The 13,378-nt window shown below is 45.1% G+C and overlaps 1 protein-coding gene across 13 annotated transcripts in view; it reads left to right on the top strand.

Moving 5' to 3' along the window:
• The window catches only part of astl2a.S (astacin-like metallo-endopeptidase 2 gene a S homeolog), a 265,316-nt gene that overhangs the window by 144,965 nt on the left and 106,973 nt on the right, over nucleotides 1-13,378 (top strand). For 3 of the 13 annotated variants that reach the window (XM_041560923.1, XM_041560931.1, XM_041560933.1), the window contains one exon: nucleotides 9,056-9,136. The exons of 9 other annotated variants lie outside the window; for them this stretch is intronic. The gene's annotated coding sequence lies outside the window, so the exon portion shown is untranslated. Of the gene's footprint in view, nucleotides 1-4,552; nucleotides 5,383-9,055; nucleotides 9,137-13,378 lie in introns of those variants that run through there. One more of the 13 variants, XR_005960806.1, reaches the window with a different exon arrangement.

Raw genomic sequence — 13,378 nt, forward strand, 5'->3', positions numbered from 1 at the left:
CCCTTTCCTTGCAGTTTACCCACACTACTTCTACCGATGATTATGCAACGTTGGAACGCGACGTGATTTTACATTTCCAGACCCGGGAGAGATCTCGCTACAAAAAGAAAAAAAAAAATCAAACAATCTGTTCAGACACTTTGAGATATTTTAATACAGAGTTTTTAATTAGCGATTAAAATTCTAGTTAGGGTTAAAATTTTAGAGTCTACTGTTTGTTATATTTCTGTAACTTCATTTTTCCATGTACCATTCGACTCCCCTGTATCCGTGATCCACTGTCTCATATGTGGGTTTTGTTTTTTTTTTTTTAAAGAAAAATTCTTAACCCCTCCCCCTTTCGAACGTACTGTATCTCCACCTCGCCGAGTCCCTGCCGGTCATCACATTACTTTGTAAATGATTCTAGTGTTATAATTTTTGGATTTAATATTGAACCCAAGCAACATTAATTATATTTGTACAGTCTTATTAGACAGAGAAATGTTATATTGTATTTGTAAAGGTATTACCTGGTACACAGATCCCCAGCTTTTTAACTCCAGTCTAAGGATTCATTTATATGAGGCGGAAGCCAGACAATCGCTTCTTTTAAGGGTCATTGGGTTTATGGCACACGGAGCTGCTTTTGTCGGCTGTAGTCCGGGGCTTTTATATGCTGAAGCAAGGTCACCACTAGGGGGCGCTATAAACAGAGCGTTTGCTATGGCAAGTCTTAAAGGAGACATATCTAAAAAATGTACCGGTGCGTTTGACTCTTTTAGATCTAGAAGCAATGTACTTAAAAAAGTTGTGTTTCTGGTTAGTTCATTGTAAATTTCTGCAAAATCCCTACTAGTCCCGCTCATCTGTTCCACTTCCAGCTCTCTGTATTCTCTGTGCAGGGGATGCTGTGGTAGAGTCCTACAGTGGGTCGGGTACCCGCGGGTTACCTGAAAAAAAGCGGGTAACCTGTGGGTTGTGGGTATAGACGCGGTTCTCAATAGCAGGTTTTTCTTGCGGATCCCGCTTACTTCCAACTTGACGGTTCTGGTTTACAGTGACGGCACTTCCTGATCCTTGATGGTCATCAGATCGGGTTGTGGATATGGTACTTGTGGGTCCAAGCGGGTAAGAATGTGGGTTGCAGGCCTGGACTGGCAATCTGTGGGTTCTGGCAAATGCCAGAGGGGCTGCTATAAGGTCCCATAGAAAGTCACTATTTAGTGGGCTGGTGGGGGCTGCTTGGGCCTCTGTGTACCTGAAATGCCAGGGACTATTTTAATTCTCAGTCTGGACCTGGTGGGTTCCGGGTCCCAAGTCCAAGCGGGTTTAACAAATTTGTTCTGTGAAGGACTCTAGCTGCAGGCACTGTAGCACAAGAACCAATCAGCAGCTAGCAGGACCTGATAGGGAACTGAAGCCTGTCTTTGTTTGTGTGACTGCAGGGCTGTGATTGGCTGTCCCCCTCCTACTGTGCTTCTGTCAGGGACCGTTAGGACCAGCCCACCCCTCATTTAAAACACCGACAGGGACCAGTGAACATCTATAGGGAGCTCCAATAAAGGGGCCATTTTTAAGGATAATTATAGTTTTTAGCCCCAAGTAAAACAAACACCATATATTATACATAATTACCTACATGTTTATTTTTTATATCTCCTTTAACAGGTGGTTTCAGAAACACCCCACACGCCGTAGACCTAAAGCTCCGGTGCGGGTCCACTTAATTTGCATTTCATATCTGGAGGATAGTGGGGTGAACTGGTGTGACAAAGGGCTTAGGTTAAGGGCACACGGGGACATTAGTCGCCCCCCAACATCTTCATCAGTTTCTCCAAGGATTCCTAGTACCCCAGGGGGCCTGAGCGTATACAGTATGGTAAAGTCTTAATTGCTGTACTGAGCCAACCCCCCGGCTAAAGGCAGTGCAAGGGAACCCTGGGAAAACCGAAGATCATTTTGGATAAGGGCCCGACCCCATCCCAACTAGTCTTGTCTCCAGCATCCAACACAAGTGCAAAACTATTGGGGTAGCGGGTTGGGGCTCATTTATAAAAACTGAGCAAATTTGCAGCTGGCCAGTAACCCATAGCGACCAATCAGTGATTAGCTTTTTTCAGCTAGCTGCAGGTTGACCACTGGAAGCAATCATCTGATTGGTTGCCATGGGTTACTGCCCAAGTGCAGGTGCCCTTTGCGTTCTAAATGTAGATGTATTAAATTTCCTGTAAATTAGGGTTTCAGCGTTGGGACCCCTGTGTTCTTGTTCTCTCCGTGACATTTTGGGTTGCCACCTGGCCAGTGTTTTACCAGCCTGGCCGGTAAAAATGATGGTTGATCCCAATGTTATTAATAGGGAAAAAAGATAAATATATAGGCCGATATTTTTTTCCAGAAAAGGTGGCAACCCGAAAGACAATGGTGGTGGTCTGTTTTTGGTTTATGGTCTTTACTCTGTATGTGCCCCCTGCTCTCAGGGATGGGATTGGTTCACGGCTGTGATTGGCTAGAGTAGCAATGTAAACAGTGTCTCCAGCCTATCCCAGGCTTGAACGAAGAATAAACCACTCCCTATTGGGAAAGTCATGTGACTTTGGGGCCCCATGGGGGGGGTATGTGATACCGTGTCTCTGAGTCTCCGGCCTTTGCAGTAGGTTCGGCGCTTTTTTAAAAGGACCAATTGGCAGCTCGTCGCTCAGCTGTTCTACAATGTCACCGACACTTCCCGATTTTACAAAAGGCCTTTCGACTTTTTCTTTTCGCTCTTCTTTTCCCTCTGTTCGTTCGTTTTTGTACTTGCTTAACCAATCAGGACTCCGCGAGATCACGGAAAGGTGAAAGTAGAAAAGGAACGTCGGTGAGAAATAGAAATCAATCTGTTCGGATCAGGATATATTATTTATTACCAGCCTCGTCTCGTTGTGTTGAAACTTTTTATTTGTCGTGTATAAATTGGATTCATTGTTACATTTTCTAATCCGGTTTTATTTTATTTCTTTGTGTAATTGCTGATTATGTAACTAAGTATGTACAGTCTATATGTACCTTTTGAACTATTTTTATCACAGTATTATTTATTGCTTTCTTTCAATAAAATACTGAAGCATTTTCCACTGCCAATAAAAAAGATAATTAAACGCAAATGTGATTTAAATTGGCTGTGAAATCTCGTCTGTGCTGTCAAACCAACAGATCAACTCAGGAACCCTATGTACTGGGCCAACCCTAACAGAACCAGGCTGCTTTACATCCCATTTAGGAACCCTATGTACTAAGCTAACCCATATGGAACAGGCCACCCTGACATCCCAGGTAGGAACCCTACGTACTGGTCCAACCCTAATGGAACCGACTCCTCTTACATCTCAGTTAAGAACCCTATGTACTGGGCCAATAGTAACAGAACTGGCTGCCTTACATCCCATATAGGAACCCTATGTACTGGGCCAACTAGGGATGCACCGAATCCACTATTTTGGATTCGGCCGAACCCCCGAATCCTTTGTGAAAGATTCGGCCAAATACCGAATCCGAACCCTACTTTGCATATGCAAATTTGGGGTGGGAAGGGGAAAACATTTTTACTTCCTTGTTTTGTGACGAAAAGTCACGCAATTTACCTCACCACCCCTAATTTCGGCTGAATCCGAATCCTGCTGAAAAAGGCTGAATCCTGGCCGAATCCCGAACCGAATCCTGGATTTGGTGCATCCCTAGGGCCAACACTAATGGAACCCTCTGCCCTGACATCCCAGGTAGAAACCCTATGTACTGGGCCAGCACTAACAACAGAACTGGCTGCCCGCCCTTATGTCCCATATAGGAACCCTATATACTGAGCCAACCCTACCGGAAACCGGCTGCCCTGACATCCCAGGTAGGAACCTAATATTCTAAGCTTTGGTGTCCAAAAGGTAGATTGGGATCTCCCACCATTTAGCTCATGATAAATAGATCTGTATACTGCCAATGCTTCCTTGTTGCTGGCTGGTGCATTGCTTGGTACATATATAAATATAAAATTAAATAGGACGTGACGGGAGCCGTAGAAATGTGCAGTGGTTTCATATGGCCCTAAAAACATGAAATGATTAAGGAATAAGATCAATGGCCCTGTGTCTGCTCTCCCCACTGACACCTACTAGTACTAAGTCATGTAAGGCCTCATTCCCACTGCAGAAAAATCATTCAAATTAATGAGGCTACAAAGAGACACAAGTCTGACAAGTTCCTCTGTATCCAGCAGCCCCCCCCCCCCATCAATCCCTTCTGTTCTAATTAACAACTAGAACTCTAATTATATATATATATGGGGTGGGGGAGAGTTTCCCTGGAAACCCCTTATATCCCAAAAGCTCAGAGTCCAAGCTACAAAACCAGCCCAAAACTAGTCAAGAGTCACTTCAAAAGTAGCCCAAAAATAGCACAATATTTGCAGCGAAAAAAAGCCAAAACAAGTAAATAAATAAATATATGTCAAAATACAACTTTTTTTAAATTTTAGATGTTTCCCAAATTTTTCCATGAAGCAGAATGGGACAGATTTGCCCGTCACCAGGGACATAACTACAGAGGGGGCCCGGGAGGTATAGGGGTCCCATAAGACCATAATTCATATACAATTTCAATAAATATTGGTAAAATAGGTCAACCCCTAGACATTTTGATGGCCGGCAGATTTTTACCCCAAAATTGTCTGAAATTGAGGAAAGTCACCGGAAAATGTGAGAATGCTTAACTGGGGTAAAGAGCCCAAAAATCTGATAACTGCCAACTTTTACACAAGTCTGTCCCATTGCATGCTGGGTATTGTAGTCTTACAATAAACTTGGCAGCTGGCAAATTGTTGAACAAAAACAACATTACCCAACATGCATTGGGAGACACACACTTGGCACATTAGGGCACGAAAAAACGTTGTTTTCAAAGCACAGACCAGGAAAGTGTGACTATAGAAACACGGTGTTTGGAATGTAGGGACAATTGACAACAATGCAGGTGTTACAATAACGAAGGACACTCTTTGGAATTCAGTTCAGCAGAACTACAACTCCCGACAGTCTCTGCCATTAGGGCTGGAGATCAAAGAGCCCAGGGCAGGAAGGGTGGGGTTGTTGTCTGAACAAGAGAATAACTGCGAGTGGAAGAGCGGCCTCACATTCCTGCCTCAGGTAAGTAGAACAGGACTAATGGGCAGGCTCTTGCCACTGAGGAGAATGGAATTCCTCGCACAGAGACACTCCCCGCATCACGTGACCGCTCCGCTCTCCAGCAGGAATCGGCCCCTGGGATAATCACGTGATCCAGTGACGTCAGGTTGGGAGAGACAGGAAGTGGGATGCAGAGGGTAGCGCCGGAGCCAGAGACAGATTTGAGTAGCCGGACACCGACCCACTAAACGTGAGGGAACAGCGGTCTGCTCTTCCTCCTCCCTTGTGTATTCTCACACGATTCCCTTTCTACTGTCCCATTCTTCCCCTCTGTCGTGTCTCACATCTCCAGTCACTCTCCCTTTTCCTCATACATTGGTCTCTGTGGCCTTTCTCTTCCCATTCCTATTCCCATTCCTCTTCCAGCCCGTGTGTGTACGCTCTCCTGCCCCGAACCCCGACTCACACAAACACCCCTAGATCTTCTTTCTTTTTGCACTCGCCCCCATTCATTCTCTGTTTCCCCTGCTCACTCTACCCCTCCCCCCCTTGTGCCAATGCCCACCTACCCCTCCTCACTCGGTCCCTGTGCCTCTTGGCCACCATAACCCCCTTTATCTTCTTGTTCCACTGCCCACCTACCCCTCCCTCACTCTCTCCCCACCCTCTTCCTCTGCCACTTACCCCACCTCAGCCTTTTTTACCTCTGTCCACTGGACCCTCCCTAATCCTTTCCTCTCCGTTGCCCTCTTTGCCTCTACCCACCTCCCCCCCTCCTTTGACTCTGTGCACCTACTCAATTTAGACCTATTTCCCCATTCCCCCCTTTGCCTACTTCGGCCCCTTACTCTCTTGCCCTGCCAGTGTACACTTACCTCCCCTTATTCTTACACCCTCTTTGCCTGTGACCGCTCTATAACTACCCTGTTTCTTTCTGCACCTCTTCCTTCTCTTTCTCCCCCTATAAATCTACCCATACTATTAACTCTTTAACTACTGCTGCTACCCTCATATACAGTAACACTTTCATTGCCTGCTTCCCTTTAGCCATGTTTGTTCTCCCTTTGCCAATATGGCTTCTTTCCCATCACCCTTTGCTTCTACCTCTAAATCATCCACTTACCTTCCCTGTTGCTTTCCCCTTGCCTCTACCCACCCTTGCTGTTCATTTTTTTAAAGCCAGTGCCTGTTCTTCCTTGCGCCGAATGTCACGAAGTGAAATCGGAAAACTTCGTGACATTCGGCGCATGCGCAGTAGAGCCGTACGGGTACCTGTTCCTATCTGCGCATGCGCCAGAAGACGCCGGTCAGAGCAGGAAGAGAGACGCGCCCTGGGGTTTCCTTCTCCTTTAAGTATGTTTTAGACGCTGATCCAATTCTAAGCAACATTTCAGTTTGGTCTTCAATATTTATTTTTTATAGTTTCTAAATTATATGTATGCCTTCTTCTTCGGACTCTTTCCATCTTTCAAATGGGGGTCCCTGACGCCATCTAAAAAGCAAATGCTCTGTAAGGCATATAATCAATACATTTTATTGCTCATCTTTCCATTCAGGCCTCTCCTATTCATATCCCCAGTCTCTTATTCAAATCAATGTGTGGGTTGCTAGGTCATTTGGACCCCAGCAACTGGATTACTGACATCTGGCAAACTGGAGAGCTGGCTGAATAAAAAGCCACATATCTCTGGATCCCATAGATCACTAGCAGGCTATTCCAGGAGGACCTGTATAGAGGAATACATGCAATAGTTAATAACATTAAGCTGGTGTGAAAGGGGTTAATGAGTTGGACATGGACAGAGCTGCATTGCTAAGGAGACTGATTGTGCCAACATAACTGCGGAGCACAATGGCAGTTGCCTTTGACGGCTGGCAGTTGGATGGCACCGTGATTGTTTCCAGTGGTTGCAGCCGTTTGTTTAATTCCCCCCCTCGTGGTGCCGGGGATTCTCCCACTAAACAACAGGATTGTTGTGACTCTGTCTGTGCAGAACTCGGTTCCTCTTTATTCCAGAAAGACGGGCATGTGGCTTACGGGTGGCAGAATCCAGGAGTTTTGTTTAGCCGTTAGATCATCAGTCCTGGGATTGAGAGAGGGGACTGTAAACAAGTTTTCATGAGTCAGAACTGACAGTCATTTTATTCTGCTCAGGAGCGAGGGGTCAGTTGTCGCTTTGAACGCTAGTTCGTGTTTCCTAAAAATACTTTTTTTTTAATTTTTTTTTTAATCCCCTAAAATGCTTTCTGGTTACCGCAGGGTGCACCAATAGACACTGCCCTTCCCTATATCAGTTCCTTCTCTACTTTTATTAGTTTCCCCTTTTCACAGTCTTTCTGACAGAAGTTTATTATATTTTCTTTTATTGTAGTTGTAAAATTCTATTACAAGAACACAGAGACAAGGACTCGGAGATCCTACTGTCCTCCAGAGCTTTGGACACTGCCATTCATATGTATTGAACCCCATTCATATTAGAATACATAAGCCACATAAAGTGCAACCCAGGACATAAGTAGCAGATCACACAGGGCTCTTTGTTCGGCTGTGTGTGCGCAGTTTTTACTGTGGGGGTGGGTATTGATAATATATTTTTTTGATATTACCCCCATTACAGGGGATTGATACAAGGCCAGTGACTATCTGGGCTTTTTTTAGGGATCCGTTTACATTTAGTGTGTGCTACACTTACATGCCACCCACTATAACTCATGCCAGGGGGTTCAAAGCATGGTTTGCATCAAACTCCCCGTCAGTCAGTCAGAGGCCCCGTCAGGGGGACCCTCGCCCTCGCCGTCAGTAGTGGCCCTTCATCAGTGGCAACTCCTATCGTTGTCAGTCCTGTCAGGGGTGCAGTTCTGTCCCACAATGCAGTGTTTGCCCGGAAATGCCAGTGTTCGCTGGGATATCTAATTCAGCTCCACTGTATTCCCAGTGTGGTCTGTAGCTCTTATGATGCAGGTTTGTTAGGGTATCTAAGTGATGGAAGGACCTGGAGTAAACAAAACCCCATTTATTTTATCCAAGGCTGAGCCTCTCTAGCTGTTCTAGATCTCCAGCTTCTAGCAGCCATGCAAGGAGAGTCTAAAGGTGGCCACACGGGCAGATAAAGCTGCCGATATCAGTCGTTTGGACCAATTTGACAGCTTATCTGCCCGTGTATGGGGGCTTCCAACGGGTCTTCCTGATCAATATCTGGTCACGATATCGATCAGGAAGGTTTGATTTTTACCCGACCGACCCGTCGGAGCCCCTTGGTGTATCGTAATTCGTTCGTTCGACCATATGGCCGAACTTTCGAATTACCCCCGATTATAGCCATGCCGTTAGTGGCATATCAGGGAAAGATCCGCTCGTTTGTCGATGTCGCCAAACTTTGAGTCTATGGCCAGCTTAAGAGTTGTAGTTCAGTAGCATGAGGCTGCAGAACTATTATATAGCATCAATATTCAACGCCGACAGTCCATTTTGAGAAGTTATTTGTAGGGTGAAGTAGAGATACTTTACTTTTCTCCTGTACCGATATGGGATCTGTTATCCAGGAACCTATTATTCAGAAAGTTCTGAATTACGGGGATGGCTGTCTCCCATTATAAACAAACAATCCAAATGATTAAAAATGATTGAGTAATAAAAAGGAGCAATAACAATACATTTGTAGCCTTACAGAGAATTTGTTTTTTTAGATGGGGTCAGAGACCCCCATTTGAAAGCTGGGAAGAGAAGAAAAAAGCAATAATTAAAAAAAAAAAAACTATAAGAAATAATGCAGACCAACACTTCTTTGTCCTTCTTAGATCAGTTTTAGGAAAATAAATGAAGATGATTATTTTATACATAGATACAAACAATTAAAAAAAACATGTGACACTGCAGTTCTCCTTTAACAAAGTCCTTGAATATGGATTTTTATTTCCTCCAGATGTGGAAATCCGCCGCCGGGCTCTCTCTCTCCATCTCCACAGATGAGACAGACGACTGGGAGACAGATCCAGATTTTGTGGTAAGTAGAAAGGCCTATAGGGTGGGATCATCCCTTGGAATGAGCAGCATGCTGGGCGGCCATCTTTGAAATGGCCTTAGGGCTGACTTTATCTTGTTAGCTGCCCTAGGCCAATCTGTTGTGCCAATTAGCCCCAAACCCTGCTTCACATGTGTATTTACAGAAATGAATGATTAATCCCCTTGCAGTGGTGTAACTAGAGTGCGCAAAAAAGAGGTGCCAGGCACGCTCCGTTCCCCATCCTACCGCCTTATTCCCGCCCCACCCACGGTCCTCACAGACTCCGCCCATGTCCCACCTGACTCCACCCATGTCCCGCCTGAATCAGACCACCTCCTGGCCGACTTGCTTCCCCCTTCCTTGTCAGCCTCCTTAAATCAAAGCATAAGAACTCCGCCCAGGTAAATTGTATTCATTATTTCAAAATAGGGGTTTTCACCTCTCTGGGACCAGGCCTGTGTTGCCTTTCCACTATCCCGAGCCTGCTTGGGGTATAAAGGTGCACATGTGCTGAGAAAGGTGGGGTACTGCAGTAGAACCCCGATTTTACGTTTTCCCAGATTTTATGTTGTTTTTCCATAGTCCCTTCATGTTCTAATGCATTTCAATAGGAGTGTTTCCCCGGGTTTTAAGTTGTAAGTTTTGTTTTCCCAAATGTATCACCCTTCTCCCTTGTCAATCACTCTAATTTTAAGCAAAAACCCTTTTACTTTTAGTGTTTAGACTTTTGAAACGTATGACATGCTGCACATTCTGCAGGAACCTGCAAGAAGGTTTAAGGGACCGGGCACAAGACTCAGTCCAGAGAGGCAGGAGTAAGGGACCGTGGTACTTCCTAATTACGTGTCCATAACACATTTCCCTTATTTTAAGTTTCTTTTTTTTTCCTTCCATGGTCCCTTGAAAAAAATGTGAAAACTGGGGTTCTACTGTATATCCAATCAGTCTCTGGCTTCCCCTCTGTTACGATCTGGTCATTTTCGCAGTCTCTAGGTGATGTGTGGCGCCGCCTGATACCCGCGCGTCGGGTGAGTTGCCGGCCGACCTCGCACGCTGCTTTCCAGGCAGGTTGAAGCTCTACTGGCTCCTCTCCCCCGCCCGTTGACCTTCAAATGCGGTTTTCCGACTTCCCAGGTTGATCCTCTCACCCGTCCCTTTTGTGGCGTCATCTTGGCCGCGGTCTATCAGAGAGGAATTCATTTCCCCAGTCTTCTTTACAAATCAATGTGTGGTTTGCTAGGGTCATTTGGACCCCAGCCAACTGGATTAACTGAACATCTGGCAAACTGAGAGCTGCTGAATAAAAAGCCACATATCTTCTGGATCCCCATAAGATCACTAGCAGGCTATTCCAGGGAAGGGACCGTGTATAGAGGAATACATGCAATAAAGTTAATAACATTAAGGCTGGTGTGAAAAGGGTTAATGAATTGGGACATGGACAAAGCTGGCATTGCTAAGGAGATCTGATTGTGCCAAACATAACTGCGGAGCACAATGGCAGTTGCCTTTGGACGCTGGCAGTTGGATGGCACCGTGATTGTTTCCAGTGGTGCGGCCGTTTCTGTTTAATTCCCCCCCTCGTGGTGTGTGCCGGGATTCTCCCCACTTAAACAACAGATGGTTGTGACTCTGTCTGTTGCAGAACTCGGTTCCTCTTTATTCCAGAAAGGAAAAAAAAACGGGCATGTGGGCTTACGGGGCAAGAAATCCAGGAGTTTCTGTTTAGCCGTTAGATCATCAGTCCGGGATTGAGAGAGGGACCTGTAAACAAAGTTTTCATGAGTTCAGAACTTGACAGTCATTTTATTCTCCAGGTAGCGAGGGGTCAGTTGTCGCTTTGAACGCTATGTTTCGGTTTCCTAAAAATACTTTTTTTTTAAATTTTTTTTTTAATCCCCTAAAAAATGCTTCTGGTTACCGCAAGGGTGCACCCAATAGACACTTGCCCTTTCCCTATATCAGTTCCTTCTCTACTTTTATTTATTTCCCCTTTTCACAGTCTTTCTGACGAAGTTTATTATATTTTCTTTTATTGTATTTGTAAAAATTCTTTACTAAGAACCACAGATGACAAGACTCGGAGATCCTACTGTTCCTCCAGAGCTTAGGGACCACTGGGCCCAAATTTTTTTTTTTTTTTTTTTTTTCCATATGTATTGAACCCCATTCATATTAGAATACATAAGCCACATAAAGGCAACCCAGGACAAAAGTAAGCAGAATCACACAGGGCTCTTTTGTTCGGCTGTGTGTGCGCCAGTTTTACTTGCGGGAGTGGTATTGATAAATATATTTTTTGATATTACCCCCCATTTACAGGGGATTGATTACAAGGCCAGTGACTATCTGGGCTTTTTTTTAGGGATCCGTTTACATTTAGTGTGTGCTACACTTACATGCCAACCCACTATAACTCATGCCAGGGGAGTAAAGCCGATGTTGGCACAAACTGTCCCCTTATCTCAGTGGCCCGTCAGGGGGACCCTCGTCCCCGCCATTGGCCCGTTAGGGCGGACCCTCGCCCGCCATTGGCCCGTCAGGGGGACCCTCGCCCGCCAGTGGCCCGTCAGGGGGAATCTCACCCATTCAGTGGCTTATCAGGGGGATTCCTCCCAGTCAGTGGTTCGTCAGGAAGGATCCTCGTCCGTCAGTGGCCAGGGTCAGGGGATTCCTCCCCCCACCTGTCCCGTCAGTGGGACCCTCACCGTTAAGTGGGCCCATTGGGGAACTCACCCATCAGTGGCCTAGTCAGAGGATCCTCGGCCCGTTCAGTGGACAGTCAGGGGGATCCTCGCCCTTCAGTGGCCAGTTCAGGGGGAATCCTCAACCCATCAGTGGCCCATTCCAGTGTGCAACGTTTTTTCTAATTTAGTCTATGCAAGTTCTGTATAATTGGTAATTTTGTCACTGAATATGAAAGCTGTTCCCTATTGTATTATATGTGTCATTGAGGTGGGTGTATGGAGTTTCTGTGTGCTTGCCACTGCTTCCCACAAAGAATGCAGTTTTCCCTGTTATTTGCCCACTTGCTGTTTGCCGGAAATGGCCAGTGTTCGCTGGATATCTAAATTCAGGCTCCACTGTATTCCCATGGGGTCTGTAGCTCTTATGATGAGGTTTGTTAGGTATTCTAAGTGATGGAAAAGGGACCTGGAGTAAACAAAAACCCCATTTATTTTAAATCCAAGGCTGAGCCTCTCTAGCTGTACTAGATCTCCAGCTTCTAGCAGCCATGCAAGGAAGGGAAAGTTCCTTAAGGTGGCCAAGGCAAGATAAAGCTGCCAATATCAGGTCGTTTGGACCAATTTTACAAGGCTTATCTGGCCCGTGTTATGGTGGGCTTCCAACGGGTTCTTCCTGATTCAATATCTGGTCACCGATATCGATCAGGGAAGTTTGATTTTACCCGACCGAACCCGGTCGGGAAGCCCTTGGTTGTATCGTAAATTCGTTCGTTCGACCATATGGCCGACTTTCGAATTACCCCCGATTATAGCCATTTTTTGCGTTAGTGGCATATCAGGGAAGATCCGCTCGTTTTGTCGATGTCGCCCAAAACTTTGCAGTCTTTATGGCCAGCTTAAGAGTTGTATTTCAGTAGGCATGAGCTGCAGAACTATTATATAGCATCAATATTCAACGCCGACAGTCCATTTTGAGAATTATTTGTAGGTGAAGTAAGATACTTTTACTTTTCTCCTGTACCGATTTATGGGATTCTGTTATCCAGGGAACCTATTATTCAGAAAGTTCTGAATTACTGCGGATGGCTGTCTTCCCATTATAAAAACAAAACAATCCAAAATGATTAAAAAATGATTGAGTAATAAAAAGGGAGCACTAACAATACATTTGTAGCCTTAACAGATAATTTGTTTTTTAGATGGGGTCAGAGACCCCCATTTTAAAGCTGGGAAGAGAAGAAAAAAGCAAAATAATTAAAAAAAAAAAAAACTATAAGAAAAATCAATGCAGGAACCAAACACTTCTTTGTCCCTTCTTAGATCAGTTTTGGGAAAATAAATGAATTATGATTATTTTATTACATGATACCAAACAATTAAAAAAAAAACATGTGACACTGGCAGTTCTCCTTAACCAAAGTTCCTGGAATATGGATTTTTATTTCCTCCAGATGTGAAAATCCGCCGCCGGCTCTCTCTCTCCATCTCACAGATGAGGACAAGACGACTGGGAGAACAGACAGATTTTGTGGAGTAGGAAAGGCCTATAGGTGGA

This window comes from Xenopus laevis, chromosome 4S (assembly GCF_017654675.1).
Source record: "Xenopus laevis strain J_2021 chromosome 4S, Xenopus_laevis_v10.1, whole genome shotgun sequence".
Lineage (NCBI taxonomy): Eukaryota > Metazoa > Chordata > Amphibia > Anura > Pipidae > Xenopus > Xenopus laevis.